General features: G+C 41.6%; 1 long non-coding RNA gene across 2 annotated transcripts in view; it reads right to left on the bottom strand.

The window, feature by feature from the left end:
- Positions 1-2,127: 2,127 nt before the first annotated feature.
- The window catches only part of LOC102548671 (uncharacterized), a 50,188-nt gene continuing 38,821 nt past the window's right edge, over positions 2,128-13,494 (bottom strand). For both annotated transcript variants that reach the window (XR_352290.4, XR_005502138.2), the window contains 3 exons: positions 8,472-8,605; positions 6,329-6,456; positions 2,128-5,847 (listed from right to left, as the gene is read on the bottom strand). This is a non-coding gene — a long non-coding RNA (uncharacterized LOC102548671). The remainder of the gene's footprint in view (positions 5,848-6,328; positions 6,457-8,471; positions 8,606-13,494) is intronic.

The following is a 13,494-nucleotide window of genomic DNA, read 5'->3' as shown; positions in this document are numbered from 1 at the left end:
AGCAAGGTGTGTTGTATCCCCTGTGAAGGGAAAGAATTCTAACTAAATTAGAAAGTTAAGTCCCTTGGACACAGACCTGTCCCAAAGTGTCTCTTATTTGACTCAGTCATATGTTAAGTTATTTAAAACAATTAACAGAATCTACTCTTTGAGGATTTTAACACTTTATTAAATATTACTAATAATAATTACCCATAGAAAATTATACCTCATTACTTAGACTATAAATACTAAAAGTTTCTCCATTATTAAGACTTGTAGTTCTGTTTAAAAGCTTTTTTTAACCATTTGCTTCTACACTGCATTTTAAGACACCTGAGATGTTTGTTGAATGACCTCAATAAAATGACAAATGGCACACTCGATCATTTCTTCAGTTCTATATGAAACAATGTTTAAAAACATTTGTTTGCTAGTTTCCTTTCGTTGAGAATGGCCTCCCACGCTCTATCCCACTGCTTCTGTCTTTGGAGCGCTTTGATTACAGATGTATATTAAACCATGTATGTCAGGCTGATTTATAAACATTTGATCTGTTCTATAAAGCAACCATGAGCTATATGGAACTCGAATATCAATCAATTCTTCCCTCTTTTGCAGTTATCTCTAAGTTAAGGAATATTCTTCATATCGCAGTAATTGCAGGATGATGCAGAAAACTCTTCATTGTGATTTCTGTTCTTTCCACACCCAAAGCTTCCCTTTAAACTCTAAGCATCCACAATGATTGCTGCTGACATCTTTGTGTCAATGAGCTTCTGAAATCGAATGCCAAGCTCTGAAAACTTCACCCAGGGTACCATCAAATTAGGCAAGCCTAGTTTTCCTGTGTTTACTATCTGAAGCACATACTCTCAGAACTTCAAAGTGAATGCCCGGCTGGGTAGTCATAGCCAGTTTTCACTATTTATCATTTTAATGACTTTCTTTTAATCCCAATGAAATGTCTGTCTCTTAATTTTCTGTGAGTATCCTTTACCTGAGAAAGTGGAAGAAAAATGGTAACACTTGTTAAAAATTTATTTCTTACTTTTCCCGTAGTGCAGTATATCTAAAGAAGCAAGCTTATTGAATCAAGTTCAACGACATAATAAATTTTTTCTTTCTGAAAATGCCATGGCTTAATTTACTAGTGCACTTTAAGCTTTTGCCTGTAGCATTGGATGGGTCATTAGCCTATATGTAATCTAGCAATGCGAACTCCTCTGAGTCTAAACTCAATCAGCAAAGACCAAATCTGTAGTTTCTGAAATATGACTGGTAGGTCAAGTGTCCTCAAACAGAGTGCCTGGGGCATCCCAAATGCAGAACAGGGCATAGCAAGGAACAAATGGGGCCAGAATTTGATGCCAGCACTCATTAAAGACTTCATTCATTGTAACTCACGAAACAACTATTCTTCAAGTAATCCAAATGCTACTTGTTTGATGTCTGCTGACTGTAAGCCCTGCAATGAGATCAGTAGATAGGTGCCAACTGGTTTTGTAGACATGTCAAGTTGAGCAGTCTAACCACTTATTTGCCCCCAAGATGCAAACATAGATAGACAGATATACAGGCAGACAGAAAGACAGATAAATTCAGGCTATGGAATCACTACCAGTTGTCAGTAACTACTACTTATTAAACCTACATGTGAAATAAGCTCTTTTCTCTACTAGTTAAAACTAGTGTGCTTTCTTTGAGTGTTTCTTCTATGGCTGAAAAATAGAAATAATACTACTACTAAAGAGTTTTTCTAAATGTCATTATCAGCTTTAAGAAAAAAAATATTTCTCCACATCTTTAGTAGCTGAACTAGCCAACCAATGCAATCTGCTTGCATCTGCTTTAGTGTACACACATCTATTCAAGTTAGGCTACACATTTGAAGAAAGTAAAGTTGGTCTCAAGGACTGAACAGTGTCAAGCAAGTAAGGTAACAGTGTACCTTCGACCACATCATCAACAACAGCATCATACCCATCATCGCAGGGCACACCAATGTTACCATCAACAACAGCATCATACCCATCATTGCAGGGCACACCAATGTTACCATCAACAACAGCATCATACCCATCATCACAGGGCACACCAATGTTACCATCAACTATCAACTATAGCACAATCATCATCATCCTGGGATGTGTCTTTATTCCATATAATCTTTATTAATTAACAAAATGCACAAGAAAAGACAGTAGTTAAAATTCCAATCTGACATTATGCTTGGAAACGTAGCAAGGGCAAATCCTCCACCTTCCACCGACCCTCGAAACTGGGATTTCTCCCATGTTCTATTAAACTTTTTTCCCTCTCACATCATTATGGTATCATCTACCCAAAGGAACTTGATAAAAAAAAATTAAAAAAAAAAAATAAAGCCACCAAACCCAGTAGTTGAATCGGATCACTTTCTTTAGAAACTTAAAAGGCAGAATCTAAAATTGCTGGTTGGCCATGGTCCCTAGGAACAGATAGGAGAACAGCAAGGGCCGTGGTAGTAGCAGCAGAAATACACAACTCAGATTCTTTAAAGGCAGTGACCAGGAGAGCATGAGAAAGGAGGAGAGGGCAAACCAGGCAGCCTGAAAGAGAAGTGAGTAGCGCTTGAAGCAGGAGGGCAGAGGAAGCAGGCAAGGACAGGCAAAAGGAGAAGAGAAATTGGAGAGTGGGTGGGAGAGAGAGCAAGCGAGAAAGAAGAGCATTAAACTACAGCACATATGCCTAAACCCATGAAATTAACATATTGAAAATATCCAGTGCTTCCTTAAAGAGAAAACAGTGGTTGGATCAAGACGCTGGTCCTCAGAGATGAGGAAGCCAAGTGACACATTGTGGTAGGCAGACTCTAAAAAGGCTCCCGCCATACTGCCCATGTATAATCCACTCCCGTTGAACGTGGGCATGGGCCAGGCCTAGTGACTCATTTCGAACTGAGAAAATACAGGAAAAAAAAAAATTGATGGGGTGTCATTTCCAAGATTCGGTTACGAAAATGCTCTGACTTCTACAGGGCTCATCCGCTCTTGCTTTCTGCAACTTGCCTCACTCTAAGGAATGCCAGCTGCCATCTTGTGAGCTACACCATGAAAAGTGCTACATGACAAGGAACTGAGGGACGTCACTGGCCAACAGCCAGAGACGAAAGGGAGCCCGCCAGACTTCCGTGCAAGCACACCCAAGAAGCTGAGCCCTGAACTACCTTGGCGGAGGTGAAAGCAAGTCCTCACTCTGCTGAGTTTGCAAAGGAGACCACAGCTGGGGAGAATGCTTGTCCTGGGACTTTGTGCAAGTCCCTAAAATAGAAGTGCGCCCGCCACCGCTCAGTCTTTAGCCACACAGACTCTGGGACAATGGAGATTGTCGGTTCCGACTACTAGATTCCAGAATAATTTCCTTACGCCATAGGGCATGATTAGTGTGTACCTTTAATAAAAAAAAAAAAAAACTTCGGCCGAGATTAACTCCAGATTAGAAGATGAATTTCCAAGGTAATGCCAATGGGATTGAGTCTGAAGCCCAACCTATAGGCACAGATGTATCTTAAGTTAGTTGTAAAGCTCACCTTGTATTTTCCCTGGAGATCTGGGTTTAAACACTTTTGGGCTAGGTCTCTACTCAGAGAAGGCAAGTTGTTTAATACATCTAAAACTGTCTTTGGAGGTGGAAAATAGCGGTCTTTATAGGTAGAGGATGGAGCTTATATTTATTCTTGTTTGTCTGAACTGTCCTGAGATTAGCTTTGATCATGTGACAGAAACTACTTTGGACAATGTAAAAAATTCCCAAGATAAGTACTACGGACCAGCAGATCTCACTCACTGGAATTTCTCCAGCCCAGTAGCATTTTATACACTTGCAACTCCTTAAAAACTACTTCCTCTTTTTTACAAGACACCATGCACAGGCGCCTGTGCATGTACACGCGCGTGCGCGCGCGCGCGCACACACACACACACACACACACACACACACAGAATTTAATTTTTGCCACTGTTTTTTTTTAATGTTTTTTTAATGTTTTTTAATGCCCACCTCAAAACTGACCATTTAGTATCTATTGAAGATGTGGTCAAATAATTCTAAGATTTTTCTTGTTCATTATTTTAAAGGTATATATCTTGGCGAGCTTCCCAGAAACAGACCGGGAGATAAGAATTCTTGTTGGGATGATCTATTAGGAGACTGTTCTCAAGAGAAGAGGGAGGCAGGAAGGGAAGAAAACTGAACAAAAGCAGCCTAGAGTCTGCCCTTAAGCCCAAGACCACAAAATCATACCCCACATTAGGTGTACTTCAGGCAAAATCACTGGCCTTCTGTACACACGGCTTCCTACCCGTTTCCCTGTCTGGCATTGACCTGAGGACAGACTTCTAAATGTGTCCTTCTACCAAGCTCAAACCAGCCACCAGAGTTAAATCTAAATACGAGTCCCTAGGGGTCCTAGGAAACATCTAGTAAAGGGTGTGTACTTTGTGCTGTTTTTTCCCCCTTCCTTCTCTTTTGTATATTATAATTATTTTTGCAAATGGATCTTGATATGCTAAGCACTCTTAGTTTATAAGAATGTTTATACACCAGCTGTGTTAAATGAGACAGCAGAAAGAGCGGCTGTGTGGAAAAAAGTAAACCGTCTCCAGTCAGGGTTTTGAAACTGAATTTAAATCAGATCAAAAAGAACGGGAACGCTGGAGGAGTTGCTCCTAAATACAATCATTAACAAATGTACGAAGTCAATCCCTGAGCAAGGCTGACATGGAGAAGCCACCCAGAAACTATGGTTCCTCAAAAAGCCCCTGAGAAGACAGAGGGGCGTGCCAGGGAGGAGCTCGGGGAAATGGGAAGATTCTTGAGAGAAGCAAAGGCCAAAGAAGCTAACTCATGGCCAAGAGCACGGGAGGAAGGAAGGAAGAGATACTCATCGCCTGAGAGGAACAATGAAGACAGGAATATGTGTAAACAGTTTATGCCAGGCAGGGTCCTCGAACTCCGTCCCCTGACAAAGCCTCACTGTTTTCCCATCCAGCCCTCTGTATCTCAGATCTGACTGGGCCCACTCTTTTCCTTGTAAATTATTTACATTTGAAAAGTTCCATTGTAAGACAGAAGATGGTAAAATATCTACCTGTTTACCCTGTGGCTATTACTAACCCTTCAGCTTTGGCTCCCTGGAAGGCGAGATTGAGGTGCTCTTTATCAGAAGTGTATTTTCACTTCCTTGGTTCAAAGCATGTGGGACGTTTCTCAGAAGAGCTCTGGTGAGAATGTCCAGTCTGGGTTTGTGCGGGCCATACAGCTCGGACTCCCTCCCTCCTCCTCCCACCATCCTGCTCACTGACAGCCCTCGGTTGTGTTTCTGACTAATTAATTTGGGCTTTTTTAGTGTATCAGAGAAAAGACTGGAGATGGTCATGTAAAACTGTACCGCGGTCAGTGGTGATGCAGTTTCAAGCAGACTTCAGCCCCTTCCCATCACTCTCAAGTGGAAGCAATCCACTTTCTAAAACTACTTCAGCTAGCCCACGTTTGTGTGTGACGAAGATGAAGTGTAAACGCGGGTTTAGGGCGATTGTCCGGCTTGCTTTCTCCAACAAAATATCTGTTGGTTTTTAAATGTATATTGAAACAGTATGTTGAATTCAGTTCTGACAGCATATAAAGATATGGGTTTTCCTAGACACATAAGCAGAGTCCTTTTTGTTTTTTGGTTTTTTTTATGAGCTCATAAAGGCTAGACTTAAAGAATAGTCAAGTAGTGGGTAATCCATAGAACAATATCTTCCGTCGCTCAGTGAACACGGAGGGCAAACACAGTTTATTCTTCTTAGACATCTTCCTCTCCGTTTTTTATATTCCTTGGAGCTGAAAAGCATTTAGAAGAGACCTAAATACATTTTTTTTTGTTATTATTGAACTATCAAAGATGTACTCTCTTCGGGACCGCTTTCACCTCCTCATCCTGTATATGTTAACCCACTTCAGAGACTGTGGCGAAATGAGCCCAAGATGCCAACTTACCATTTGCATTATAAATGGAGACACAAAAGGATATTTTAAAACTTTGGGTTGATCTGGCATATCAAAGATTTCTTTCTAAGCCACTTCAGTGACTGCATTGAAGTAAACTGAAAGCAGCAGCTTGAAAGTGGCTTCTTAAAAGTAGTCAGAGAAACAGCGCATTTCCATGGAAATCTTCAGCCTTGTCTCTGACCTCCCCCCACCCCTCTCCGAGCTTCTGTCTTACCCTCTTCTCTGTTCCTATGAGTCAAAGAGAAGGAAACCCGGAAACTCCCAGTTGAAGCGTTGAGCTGATTCTTACTGGTGCAGAAGCCATTTTCTTTACCTTGTCCCATCCCTGGTCCAACTTCCTGTCGACTTTTCTTCCTGTTGAGTGGCTTGCCAATGCCAGCTTTGCAATAGCTCCTTCCGTTGACGAAGTCTTCAAAAAGTCAGGTAGACACAGAAGCAAGGCTGGGTGTGGACATAAGCAAGAAGGTGCTGAGACTTCCCAATCGGAATAGCTTTCTGACCCTTCCACCTTCAGAGGGCAGTTTTTACTTTGTGTTCAAAATGGAAGCCTGGGCTTTTTGGGAAAAAAAAAAACACAAAAAACAAAAAAAAAACAAAAAACACAAAAACAAAACAAACAACAAACCCACAAGAAAACTAAAATGGCCTGTGAATGAACGGCATTTTGAAGTAATCAAATACCTACTGCCCATGGTGGCCTTCCACTGTCTTCTCCGTGACTCGGGCTGCCACGTTAAGGGTATTATCTATGAAAGAACTCAAGTTTTTCCTCTTTGGCATGATCTTAGGGGAGTTAAGGACTCTTGAGCTAAGAGAACGATTAATAATTATAAAATGCTCACAAAATGAGATCTTAGTACTTAATATGGAGGGGAAAAGTTCCTTAGTCGAAATCCAAAAAGTAAAATGTCCACCATGGCTGGGTGTCAGAACAATGTTATATCGCTAATGTGGGCTGTGTCTATTTGGGACAATTGTCTTGTCAAAGTGTTGCTGGAACTATGCCCTCTTCGGATAAGATATATTCTATGCCTCTCACTTTACAGTGTTCCTTAAGCCATCTTACTACAGCAGTCAACAAAAGCTATCCATAATACCAAGGACCTACAGAAGTAACACAAAATTCCATCTTCCCCGATTAGCCATACATACTGCTTCATGACCATTTTATAATCAAGTTCTAACACAACTTATATCAACAGAAAATAATTTATGTCGGGACAAATATCTGTGTACGTTTTCTTTCTCTGTCAGGTACCACTTCATGAATATAAAATGTCGAGTGCACACAATTCTGGCTATAATTTCACAAATTATTTCACTGCGACAACTAGTAACTTCCCAGATGTAGACATGTGCGGGGGCACTTTAGTATTTTTCTGCAAAATGTCTCTAAGGCATTGAAGGCCCGAACCTGTTACCGTACTCCACTAGAGTATGTCAACACCTAATCCAACTTCACGTGGTTGGGATCCATTATCCACGGGGCCACAGCAAGAGGTGAGACATGTGGTGAGATTAGCCGGGAAAGGACGCAAAAGCACGGGACACACCCTGTTCACGCATCACACACACACACACACACACACACACACACACACACACACTTCAGCTACTGGGAGAAAGGAGAAGGGCATAGCTTCATCCTCAGATTCCATAAAATAATATTAACCATAGATTGTGGAGAAGGCTGATGAAGGGGCTTGCTAACAGTGACATTTAACAATATGGAGCTTTTGAGACTGAAGGTGCATCTGTCTCTAATTAAGTTAAGGAATATAATATGAAGTCATTTCAGCGTCAAGACAAAATTTAGTGTTGGGGGGTGATTTGATTTTTGGATTTGGGTTTGTAAAACTCTTATCTGTTCTTGAACTGTAATGGAAAACTCTGCTTCATATTTCAACATGGAGTACTTGGTTATCTTTTCGAATGCTTCGGCATTGTTTTTAAACAAGGGAGGCCCTTGCACAGGCGTGCACGTATTGCTAACTGTGGAATCAGTCCAGCTAAATCAAAAGCCACAGTGGGAGCTTTGTGTACTCTGTGTTCATGTATGTCTTGTCTGTCAACCTTTCCTAAAAGTCACAGGAACCGCTCTTTTCTTGGGGCTGCATAAAGCCACAAATGGCACATGACAATGGCAATTCTGGACGAGAACTTTAGTAACGCTCTAAAGTTCCCACACATCCCTGCGATCCCATCAGAAACACCTCAGTATCTTTCCCTTTCTGCCACCACCTTGTACCTGCTTCCTCCAGTTATGAGACTCAAGGCCATGATATGACCTTAGGCTGGTTTCCAACGCTACCAGCAGACTCTTCTGAAAACACTCCTCCCTTACATCTTCCACCTGAAGTTCTTAGGGGAAGGCTGCCCATCAGGAAAAAAAAGGAAAAAAAGGAAGCAGTAAACAACACTCAAAATGATGCAAATCGGTGAAAAGCATCACATACCAGCAATGCACCACGGTCTTAGCCCCAGCTGGCTCTGCTGAAACCGTCCATTCCTCTGACCACTCCCTGGGGCTTCTTGCTGAATTATGTCAAATTATGTCGAATGCTTCTTACTGGTCCTTAACAAGGAATTACTGCAAAGAATAATTTAAAATGACTTTGCTAGTACTATTAAGACTCATCTGATTAAGCGGTTTCGTAGATTTTGAAAATGAAAGGAAATAGAAATGAGTAAAGAATGAGACATTAAAAAGCAAGTGGCAAGAAACAAAAGACGACATTTTACAGGGTTTCTGTCTGCATCCATGTATAGAAAAAGAAAATTTAGAATATAAAAACTTTCAAATGTTTCCTTTAGGGAATCTCCCTGCTACAAGACAGAGAGGTGTTGCCAAACACAGCACATAGAAAATAATTATGGCATTTTTCCTTCTGAGAAAAGAATCATCAGACATCCTAACAGTATAATGTAAAGTTTCTTGAGATTCCATGTAAGTCAGATGTCTAAATGACACTAGAGAATCCTTGTATCTGTAAAAAGACTTGAACAGTCGCTACAGAGAAATCAGAAAATATTGGTCTGTATAACTCTGCACATGTAAGCAGGACAGAAGAAAAAAACTAAAAGAAGTTCTCTCCTCCCCACGTTTCTACCAAGGTAAGAAACATATGCTATGGAGGGGACACGGGTGAGTGCGTACTCATAGGCATTGCTAAGCCCCACAAAATATAACAGACAAATCGGATCCCAGGGTAAACATGTCACTTTTCATTTCGACCACTGTCTGGAGTGATATTGGGTTTTATTTAGATGTCACAGGTTGTTAAAGGTTCCAGCAAGGAATCAAATCTAGAACATTCCTTGCTGCAAGAACACAGCGAGTGGTTCTTGCTGTCATTGTGCCTCCCCCGGCTCAGGTGCAGACACCAGAGTGGGTTTTCCTGTTTTTCTGCGGCATGCCTTTCTTCCCATATTAACAAGCGAAGCTGGCTGTGCTATCTGTCTGCACAAGTTCCTTCCTGAGCACAAGTGTGTCTTATCTGTTGAGAAATTCGACCAGGTAGACAGTTGTTTATGTCAGAACAATAGCTTACGCAGATAAATGTTGGAAGAACCTTGACACATTAGCAAGTCCTCTGAGCCACTGTCCAAAGTGTTGTTCCTATAAGATGGCTTGTGTGTGTGTGTGTGTGTGTGTGTGTGTGTGTGTGTGTGAGTGTGTGTGTGTGAGTGAGTGTGTGTGTGTGTGTTTGTGTGGGGGGGGCAGCTTACTTTGTATGTCTATGATGACTTAGCAATCTAATCACAAGTGCATGTTTTATCACTCCCCTCCCCACTTAGCCCCTACACGACTTCCTTCTGCTCAGTTCCCATAACGTAGTCAAGAGAAATAAAAACAAAAAACAAAACAACAACAACAAAGAAAACCTCCCACTTTTTCGATCAGGGGCTATCTAAGAACGTAACAGTACAAACTTACAAAGGCCTTTCTCCTGGCTTCTCTCCTACAACTCACCCAGGCCCGTCCAACAGGCCCATGTTACCCACACAGTGGGCTTGCCACACGGGGTTGCCCCAACACTGCCGTGTTCCTGCTTCTGGCAAGAGTCAGGCAGACTAATTTGAGTATTAACACATCCACATCACCAGCCTCGTCTAGGTTACTAAATGATGTGTCAGAATTTAAATTTATAAATGAATGGGTAAGGTTTTAATCGCCCATGTATGGTCAGTAAGTATGTTCTAGACACTCTGCTGAGGTTCCAGAGATGAGTATGAGAATCCTTACCACGGCGGGGATCAGAATTCAGGGAAGGAAGCCAGGAAGAGTCAGTAGGGTCAACCCTGTTAAAGTAAGTTGCACAGACAGTAACAGGGGAACATAGCCCGAGTCCTAATTTCCGTGGACTGGTCGGGGGGAAAGGTTGAGAAAATTACTCTAGAGCCATGACTCCTGGCATGGTGTAAACAAGTGGGAAAGATCGGGGGAAAGAGAAGGGTACGCTAGAGCCCGAGCAAAGAGGCACGGCAGTGGGACCCTGTGTGGTGTCAGGCTCGGCGGATGGTGTCAGGACCCGGTGCCAAGAGAAGATAATTTTAGTTCCGTGTGTATTGTGAGGACTTTTAGTCACCATCCCCAAACAGCTTCCTTTTCTGGGGCGAGGACGACCCTAACTTCAGGATTCCCCGAAAATTCTCCCATGGGTAGCCTTCCTCCTCTTGAGGGTCGGCTCATCCCTGGCTTTTAGGTGGTCCTCTCAAGCCACTGAAATTTTCACAGAACCCTTTGCACCTATTTTTGTGATTCTGGATTATTTCCTTGCTTCCCCTCCAACACACTGTGACTGAAGACTTCCTCTTCTACCTTCCAGAACATTCTATCCCTCTGTAAAAGCTGCTAATTTAGCATCAGAGTGAGTATCATCATAAAGAGAAGCAGAAAACGACTCTCTCTCTCTCTCTCTCTCTCTCTCTCTCTCTCTCTCTCTCTCTCTCTCTCTCTCTCTCTCTCTCCGAAAATACTTCAAGATAGAAGGTATTAGCAAAGCAACTAATGTGCAGGAGGCTAGGGTTAAGCCTGGGTAGCTTTGTGTATCTGTGTATCCTCAGATTCAAAGCAGAGATAACAGAAGAGTCAGATGTCTACAAAGAATCAAGTGTTCTAGCAACTATCATCTTATTTAACCCTCATGTGATGCCACGGCCTCAGTGTGACAGATTATGGTTTATAGATAAGAAAAACTGAATATGTGGAGATTAATGTGCCCTAGTCAGAAAGACTCAGAACACATGCCTGCAGAAGAGGCTCTCCAAGAGCCAAAAGTGGCAGAGATTTAGTCTTGGAAGACATGCTCTGTGTAACAGGACAGAGTCTAGACTCAAACTTACATCACCCTGACCGGAACATTCACATCCCACGTGTCTTTTGCTATCAAACATGGATTTTTTTCCCACGAAATATATTCTGATCATGGCTTCTCCTCCCACCTCGATCCACACCCTTTCCGTCTCTCATTAGAAAGTGAACAGGCATCTAAGGAATAATAATAAAATGAAATAAGATTTTAAAATCAGAATAAGACAGAACAGACAAGGAGCAGGCCCGAAGAAATAGCACAAGAAATGCATATAGAGGCAGAAAAACACACATTTACACTCACAAGAATCCTATAAAAACACAAAACCAGAAGCCATAATATATACACAAAGGACCTGTAAGGTAAGACCAAACAAACAAAAATCCCTGACTTAGCAATTATGAGAAAAAAGAACCTCCAGACATGTCACGGAGTTTGCTATGTGTTAGCTGTCCACTGCTGGACTTGGGGCCCAGCCTGAAGAGCAGTGAGACTCTTCTTCCCTAGTGAGACTCCCTGGGGTAAAAACTGACTCCATTTGTGAATAGCTTCTGCTGGACGTATTTTCTGGGTTAGGGGTGTGGACTTATGTCCACCTCTCTTTTCAGCTCAGGGACCCCATCTGGTACAGACCCGGGCAGGATACCACAGCCTCTGTGGGTTTGTATGTTATTCCACACATTTCTAAACCCAGAAGTTCAAACTGGTATCATTTTAAAATGCACACACAGTTTACTGGCTGCAAGCTCATAAATAAATGGTTAACTCCAGTATTTTTCCCGAGTTTCTTATACAAATAGTAATGAACATAAATTCCCTCTGGGTAATCAAATAGTAGAAGTTTCTCATAATAGAAATATTTCAGCTACTAGGTTAAAAAGGGATTATATTAATAGAATTAATATATTACAAATTCTAATGAATTAAGAGATCGGGACAGTGATTAAAAACAGCTACAAGTATCACAAAAGGAGAGACAATTGGGCACTGTTTGCCTCCCGATAGAGATACATTTTTGCATTTATAAAGCATAAAAATTATATATTGTTAATATAGTGATTATTATATATCATAAAGAAAATCTTTTAACTTGAATCAGACCATGCCTTTAGGTATCAATTTACAAGAAATGGAAGCAACTGAAAGACAGCACAGAAATTTAATCATTAGAATCAGAAAATTCACAGGAAAAAAAAATGACCCACTTTCTTCACCGAATAGCTGTTAAGGAAAGAAATATAGAAGGAAATGTATAGATTAAAGGAGACTTGAGACACACAGTCACCAAGTTATCTGAGGGCCTTATTAGGATCGAGATTCAAACAAATTGTGTAAGATACATGTGTTAAGTCAAGAAAGCTAAGCCTTGACCTTCTGCTCGACAGCGTGAAGGGATCTGGGGGAAGGGTTAGGCCTGTTGCTACTTCGCTTGCACTTTAAATCACTCTTACTTTCAGAGATGCATTTGGAAGTACTCACAGACGGAGCCCTGTGAGGTTTTGTTTTCCTCAAGGGGATCGTACTCATACCAGATTGTTCGAATGTAAGGCAGAAGTTATCCATGTATTCATAGTTCACTTTTGGTCATGAGACCTTAGGAATTTATTATAAACTTCACTACATATAAGCTTCAATGGAATCTACTACTATTATTAATGTAACTACAAATCTTTAAGACAGTGGTCCTCCTCTTCCTCCTCCTCTGTAGACTCTAGGCACTTGGGTCAGGGATCCGAAATAGAAAAACAATCATCCAAGATTGTTCTCCATCAGTAAAACGCGATAACTTGAGCCACGCGAGCTGCGCGTGCTTTACGTTTCAAACCAAATGTTGCTGATCCGATGCTGAAATAAGCTTCCAGAAGACATGTCTTCTCCAGCTCTGAACTTCAGCAACCTAAGAAGTGCACACCCTTCAAAACAGCTTAGATTACACCCTGGCACACCCCTTCCTCATTTTTCAACTTCGCTTTTTACCGTCCTGCATTTTGACATCGTGGGCATTTACTGTGCCGAGCAAGGACACTCTTCTGCTTCGCAACCATGGGTTTATTTACTGTTTACTTAGAAAAGCCAAGCCCAGGGCATGCAAACCTAAGTGAAGCCCCAGAGACCACTGGGTTCAGGCTACGTTTTTATCAGGTAGGTTAGGCTCCCAAAATGA

Source organism: Rattus norvegicus, chromosome 3 (assembly GCF_036323735.1).
Source record: "Rattus norvegicus strain BN/NHsdMcwi chromosome 3, GRCr8, whole genome shotgun sequence".
NCBI lineage: Eukaryota > Metazoa > Chordata > Mammalia > Rodentia > Muridae > Rattus > Rattus norvegicus.
Note: the sequence above shows the minus strand (reverse complement) of the source record. Positions and strands in the feature narration are given on the sequence as shown.